The sequence below is a fragment of the Ammodytes marinus genome (assembly GCF_949987685.1).
Source record: "Ammodytes marinus genome assembly, chromosome: 16".
Taxonomy (NCBI): Eukaryota; Metazoa; Chordata; class Actinopteri; order Uranoscopiformes; family Ammodytidae; genus Ammodytes; species Ammodytes marinus.
In genome coordinates, this window is record NC_137220.1 from 15,365,173 (window position 1) to 15,372,791 (window position 7,619).

The window sequence follows — 7,619 nt, forward strand, 5'->3', positions numbered from 1 at the left end:
ACCAACCAAGATTAGAGAAAAATTTGAAATGTGAAAACAGCTTTCTGTGAAATAACTTTTGTGCTTTGTTGTCTATTGAACTTGGCCCTCTAGTTTGGGAGCTACTGGAATAAACTGGCAAAATGGTTATCGTCTATCCTCTTCTTCAGTAAGATATCGAAGCGTTTATGCACTTTATTACAATCTAATGATGTATCCATCATCATCCGTTTATTCTAGTTCGGATTACCCCAGACTTCCCTTTCCCAGGCCACATCGACCAGCTCTGACAGGGAGAGCCAAAGGCTTTCTCAGGCCAATGTGGAGATATAATCTCTCCACCTAGTCCTGGGTCTTCCACGAGGCCTCCTCCCAGCTGGACATGCCTGGAACTCTGTAATAAATGCCCCAACCACCTCAACTTGCTTCCGATCCAGTGAGGGCTGATGTTTACAGACCGATGATGCCATCAGGACCACATCATCTGCAAAAAGCATTAGTGAAATCCTCTGCTCTCAGGGGAGAGTGAAGGATAGAGATAATGTCCTCATAAGTACACACACACACAGACACAAAGACAACAGGGTAGAGAGAAGAGGAGTGAAGAGAGTTTCATAGAAAGGGAGAGGTATCTATAAACAGCATATGATTTCAATTCACCTTAGCCCCATTTATTACCGTTGAAAGCATATATCCTCTACATATAGTAGATAAAGTAAGACAAGAACAACTGTTACCTGCTGTGTAGTCTCCGTTACCTTGGGTCCTGTCGTCACATCCCGTGATGCCACGTCACATGACATAGCAGAGAGTGTGAAATGTATGACCAATGTAGCTATCATGTAGCTATGGCAGAAACTTGCTATGAACACATCACACTTTTCATCACCTTTGAAGATCATATGGCTAACTTATGAGCAAAGAGTCTTTTATTTATTCGGGGACTGCCCATAATTCCGAAGGCCCATTATTCTGACAGCTAAATAGTCCCCAAAATATTTCCCATTGGACCAAAAGGCCGATGGTCCGTTATCGCAAAAATACACACACTCCTGGAGTTTTTTACCCTTAATATTTAATGTATTTTGACTTGCAAATCATGTGACTGTGTTTAGGCAAAGCATTGCACAAGTAAAAGTAAAGCCACACAAATCTCTTTCAACACGAAAATACAAATCCAACGTTGGGTTTTGTTTTCGGGATAACGGCCTGTCGGACAACAGACCTTTCGGTCCAGTGGGAAATATGTGGGACAATTAGAATAATCAGCCATTATGGCATGGCACCATTTAGTCATACTACAATAACGGAACAACATTATTATTCCTTTGGTGTTGTATTTCAGACCTGAACTGATTAATGTAACTTCCATATACACTCTGTTTTTGAGCTCCACCACCTCCTGAGGGAAATATCTGTCTCTTTAGAAGCTAAATGCTGCACCAAGTTCACCAGCCTGTCTGCATGTGAAAACTGTGCTATGAGAGCTGGGAGAGAATCGTCAATGAACCCTTTAAGTAGTCATTTCTCAATTTTTGTACTCATATCTTCAATTCCGATCAGCTGAAAAACATTTTACATGTTAATGTCCATAGAATATAATATAATGGCTTTTTCTTGTTCTCAATCTCAATGTTTATTTAAAGAACTTTGAAAAATAAATAAAAATTAAAGATTTATTGGAACACATTGCAGAGCCTGAATGTGTATACATCCCATTCATGTTGTGTATCTGTGCACTCAGTATGGTGTACTCAGTGAGAAACCAGTGGAACACAGAGAAGCAGATCGGTCTTTGTCTGAATCATCCTTCACCAGCCTTTTACTCATTCCTGATTTTAACTCTCTTAAGGTCAAACACTTCTTTCTCTCAATTTTCTCTTCATTTTCTTTGCTCCTGTGTCCATGCAGGCTAGCATCTCCTCTGCTGTGTGTTTCCCCCTCTGACACTGCTGTTGTTGGCCGCCTGCAGCAGTGCAAAGCTCAAGGTGGCTCACTGACATTTAGCTCAATCTCCCTTTGGGATCGGGTTACTGCGGCTCATCCTAAGCACTGTGCTCTAATGCTCATAAACGCAGCAGTGATAATACTGCATAACACACACACACACACACACACACACACACACACACACACACACACACACACACACACACACACACACACACACACACACACACAGACACACACACACACACGCACACACCGTTGCACAGTTCTGGAAACACTAGTCTGGAGTCCTTACTAAGAAAGAATAATTAGTTGGGTATCGTATCATGCATATCACGTTATCTTCACCGATTAGTAACAGGCAGATTAAAGGATATTTTGCTGAAAATACCCCCTTTACCAAAGTTACACTATAAATGGAACTAATCTCCCTTCCTTAACATCAACAAAAATATATCTATTGAGGGGGTTTATTAGACAAACATTATGCCTCCATTATTAAAACAATTAGCTTTGCTTGGCTAACCTTATTCTGACTTTGATGAAGGGATTGTGTCATTAGTTGGCAGCTCTACCTATAAGTTCATGTATTCAAGGAGCTATCTCTCACCAAGGGTTGACATGTAATGTTTCCTGTTGTGATTGTTGACTTTAGGATATTTAAGTCCTGGGGATATCACAGACCAGGGAGAGGACACAGTACTCCTAAAACAGGATGTCCTCTGCTGTTGACCAATCATACTTTTTTTCATAAATCAGAGCTAAAAAAATCAGTATGCTTTCTGAACCTGCTCATTATTTAGTCTTTTTTCAATAAAACCAAATATGGTCGAAACTATTAAATTTTTTTTTACATGACCTGTTAGTCAGACTGCTACACATGTCACCTTCGCCAGAAACTTACATAAACAATTACTTTAATAAATCGATTCATCTGCAGATTCATTCTGTAATAATCAATATATAACCTATTTAAACCTGAAACATGACCTTTTGTGAACATTTGAGATGATTGTTCTCTTGATTGACTTCTGTATGGCAACACACAGAAAACAACACAACAATATATTGCAGTTGCCGTAAACCTGTTTTCACCCCTTTTTTCATGTTTTCATGTTGAGCATTTGGTATGGTTTTTTTTCACCGATCAGCAGAAAAAGACCATTTAATATCAAAGTGAAAACAGATTATACAGCTATAAAGTGATCTAAATTAATTTAAAATATCCAATAAAACATATTAGTTTGCATAAAGAATTACCTCTTTTAATTAAGGAGAAGTAAGTGATATGGTCCTTTTAGCTAACTTCTTGTCAGTGTCTACAGTTAGCAGTCCCCTTCCTCGTCCCTACATCACCACCAGATGAACATAGCCAATTGACTTCAGAAGTCAATAAGATGCTTAAAAGGTTGAGATACAGCTACATATATTTATGCTACAACAGGTGATCTGGATTTGTCAGATTATCTGACAAACGGAGATCACCTGTTGTAGCATAAATACAGTATATGTAGCTGTATCTCAACCTTTTAACTTGGACATTTCTGTTTAAAAAAAGGCACATTAAATCTAGCGACTCAATGTCTAATGACAGTAACACATGAACATTTGAATACTTTTCATAGGAACTGAATGTCTGACCGTAAGCACATTGTGTATCACTGTAATAAAACATAAACTATGGAAGATTTTGCTTCCAACAAGTTTCAGCTCTTAAGTACACAGTTGAAATAAGAAATTCAAGGACTTCTTGACTGTTACTTGATTGTCATCTTCCTGAGTTTTGACGGTGTCCCTTCTGATCAACATTATTACAGTAGGGGAGAGTGGCCTAAGTTGTGCAACTTTTCACTCAAAGTGACTTTAAAGTAAGGCCTTGACAGTAAAGTCTCCAACTCAAATATGTACATATATTTCAGGGTGTTGTGCATCCCTGGCAATAAAAACTTTGGATCTGGAATAAACTGTTGAAGAAATATAGCTTTCGGAAAAAAAGTTGTCTTGATGCACAACTTGCCCCCGGTGTGGTGTAAGTTGTGCGGTTGGAGAGAATACCATGGGGTGAATTGTGCCATTGATATATATCTCATAAACTGTAATGCAAGACAAATCCATTAGACAATCACTTATTTAAGGTGTATTTAAAGTAAATAAAGTAAATAGTTGACAAAGATTGAAGGACAATTTTCTTAAACAAGGCCTAGCAGATCTAATGGTTTTACCTGCAAAGCTCACAATGACAAAGTCACCATCATCATCTTTCTGGCCATCTGAACTCTCATCAGTGGTGTCGTTAAGTGGAATTGAGATGTCACTCTCTTCTGAGCTACTGTAGACAATCACTTTCTTTTGGTGACCAGCGTATACAGCCATGCCACTGGCACAACTCTCAGAAATGTACTTTGCACTAGTTGCTCCGTGCTTGTGGAACCAACTGCCACCTGACAAATGTGATTCCCCTACATTTCTGCCTTTAAATCAAGGCTCAAAACTAGAGGTGGGCATAGATTAATTTTTTTAATCTAGATTAATCTAGATTAATTTTGAAATTAATCTAGATTAATCTAGATTAAAATGGCTCATTTGAATTCATTCATAATATGCGTGTGCTCCCTAAATAATGACTCAAAGTAAGTCTTTGAGAACGTGTTTCTCAAGCCAGGTGGCGCATCAGACCAGGGGCTCATCTCCTGTTTCCAACATGCATCACAAACTGCTTAAGGAAGCTGTTCTACTATGATAATTGGTGATGAAAATAAATAATGTTCAACAAGATGTACTTGTGTTTACAAACTGTTTATTCAGTTAAACATGAACTTTGAACTGTAGGCCATAAGAGGTAACGATGAATTGTTTAGGGCTGCAACTAACGATTATTTCAATAATCGATTAATCGGTCGATTATTTTTTCGATTAATCGATGAATCGGATAAAAAAAATAAACATTTGTAAATGCTGCATCTTTATTCAAAAACTGAACATTACTTCAAATTCACAGTGCACACTGAAGTGTCAAAACACCAGGTTATTGCTCCAACGTCCCGGAACTATTAAAAGTAATATTAAATGATAAAAAATTAATAATAAACTTAACTGGGATAACACAAAAAAAAACATACAATGTATGATATACATTTATACAGTATAAGGGATGTCCATGGTAAACCAGTCAACTGATAATATTTTTAACCGGTAAATACTAACGGTTAAAAAAATTAAATCATCTTAATTTCTCTCAGATGACAGGAGAGTTAATTTGTATTGATATTGATACCATTTTCAAGACTCCTTAACGATCCAAGTCTTTATTGATATCAAAATTGATAATTTTCTATTATTTTGTTGAAATAGAACTTGTATTATTGCTTTAATTGCTGATATGATCATAGCTCTAGATAGGACATTAAACAGGGTCATAATTCCATCTTTACTATCTATTTTATCTTGCTGGGAAAACAAGTTTCGCCAAAATCTCAAATTTCTTTTTTTTTGTGTTGCATTTGAACACATCAATCATATTACTGAGCCGGCCTGAACACATCACAGTTGACATGTTTGCTACTTTTTTTAAGCTAACTAGCTTTATATCCTTCCGATTTTAACATGGATTTAAAATCTGGATCACTATTTTTAACTGACGGGACTTTCTACACCGTTCGGTTGTATGATTACTGCCGCTGCATTGAATGACTGTTGATGCGCCGATGCCGATTCTCCGAGCACGTCTGCACACCGTCTGCAGCAGCAGCTGACAGAGTTTTTTTGGACTAGACGGATACTGAGTTGATGGAGTTTTTTTTTAACCCAAAGAAAGCAAAGGTACAACACTTTTATATAGGCCTGCAGTCCAGTGTTAGATATGACCAAAATACAAGCTGTGGCCGCTCACACTATAGCTTTCCCGCACGTGAAGCGAGCCTTCACGTGCGGAAGGGGGTTCACCCCGACGGCGAACAGCATCTCCCCTGAGCCGAACAGGAGGTGGAATTAAGAGATTAACGGCGATATTTTTTTTATCGCCCGATAAGAGTTTGGCGTTAACGCCGTTATCGGCCCACCACTACTCAAAACCCATATGTACACCCTGGTGTTTCCTCCCCATTAACTATCTTACCTCTGCAATCTGTGTTTATGTGGATGTATGGGCTTTACGTCTTTTATTTTGGTTATTGTTATTTTACCTTCATTGTTTACCTACTGAATGCACTATGTACATCACTTTGGACAGTGCAAACTGTCATAAATGTGATTTTATAAATACATTTTACTTACTTACTTACTTATAACTCACCCAGGCCCTTTGGCACAAATCACCCTAATCCCAGAAATTTGGATAATAAGCATGATGCAGCAATTTAGGGCTGACATCGTGCTAACTGCATAGACTCAAAATGTAGCATACCAAAGCACTAAAACATGTGTCAAATGTTTTCAAACTTGTCTATAAATGTTCAGACACAATAATCAAAAAACCTTGATCATGGAAATTTTACTTTGAAAGGCAAAACACAGTTTTTTTAGCTTAAATGTGCTTATATCTTATTCCTTGTGTCTCCCTTCTTTACAGGATGAGTCAAATGGATGGCTCTTCTTAAATATGTGGTCACATTTCCAATTTCTTCCACGGTTTTCTAGAAACAAGGGGTGGCACAACTTCCAAAATGCACAACTTAGGCCACTCTCCCCTATTTGGATAATGATTTGGAGGTGGGGCGGGGACACGTTCAGAAGTGATGTAACGAGTTTGTGCGAGGCCTTGTTGGCAGGTGGATGGCGTGGGAGCTGCTTATCACTGTGAAAAATATAGGAAGCACTTTAAGGTAGGAGGGCGAGTGCCAGGAGTAGCAGCGGAACAAGCAGTGGTGCATTTATGTGTCTGTGATTGTGATTGTGTGTGTTTCTGTTGATAGGTATAGTGCATATACTGATTTGTATTATTAGCTGAGGCAGGCAGCTGGGGTTTGAAGTGCCCCACTGTAACTGTACCTTTAGCAGCAGTTGTGCTCCTCTGGTATAAATAGTGCAGTGGGCGTGTAGGCAGGCAGTCATGACACAATGGCAACATTTCTGTGTTCTTTCAGGGAGGTTTGAGAATGTGACACCCTGCCCCCCCTAGATGCTGCACTTTAGGCTTGAAGGTTACATCAAGGTAGAGATGAGTGTTTACTTGCACTGCAGTAATCAGATTAATATCCTGTTTCACCATGTTGGATCAGGAGATTGATACAACTCTGGTCCCTGTACAATGAAAATGAAGCTACTGCCAGAAGTCTGTTAGCTTAGCTTAGCACAAATACCTTAAATTGGGGGAAACTGTTAGCATGGCTCTGTGTAAAGATAGGCTGATTGCCTGGCAAATGCTGCTCACTGTCATTTTTACACTTCAGATTTTTGAAACACAATATTGTGTGTTAATCCGTGAGCCATATAGGCACTGACAGGGCATAATACTTTTGGTTAGAGCCGTGGCTATATGTTTTTATGCTAAGCTAACTGACTGTAGCATCTCAGGTATTTTACAGACATAAGAGTGAAAGCCTATCAATCTTCTCATCTAAGTCTCGGCAAGAAAAGCATATAGGCTGTGGTGACACTGGTAGGGCCGTCATCCACTGGGTTGCAGGGTCAGGTCGGGTCGTTGTTTCGATACCACGTCTGACACTGAACCCCAAATTGCTCCCGACGGTTAG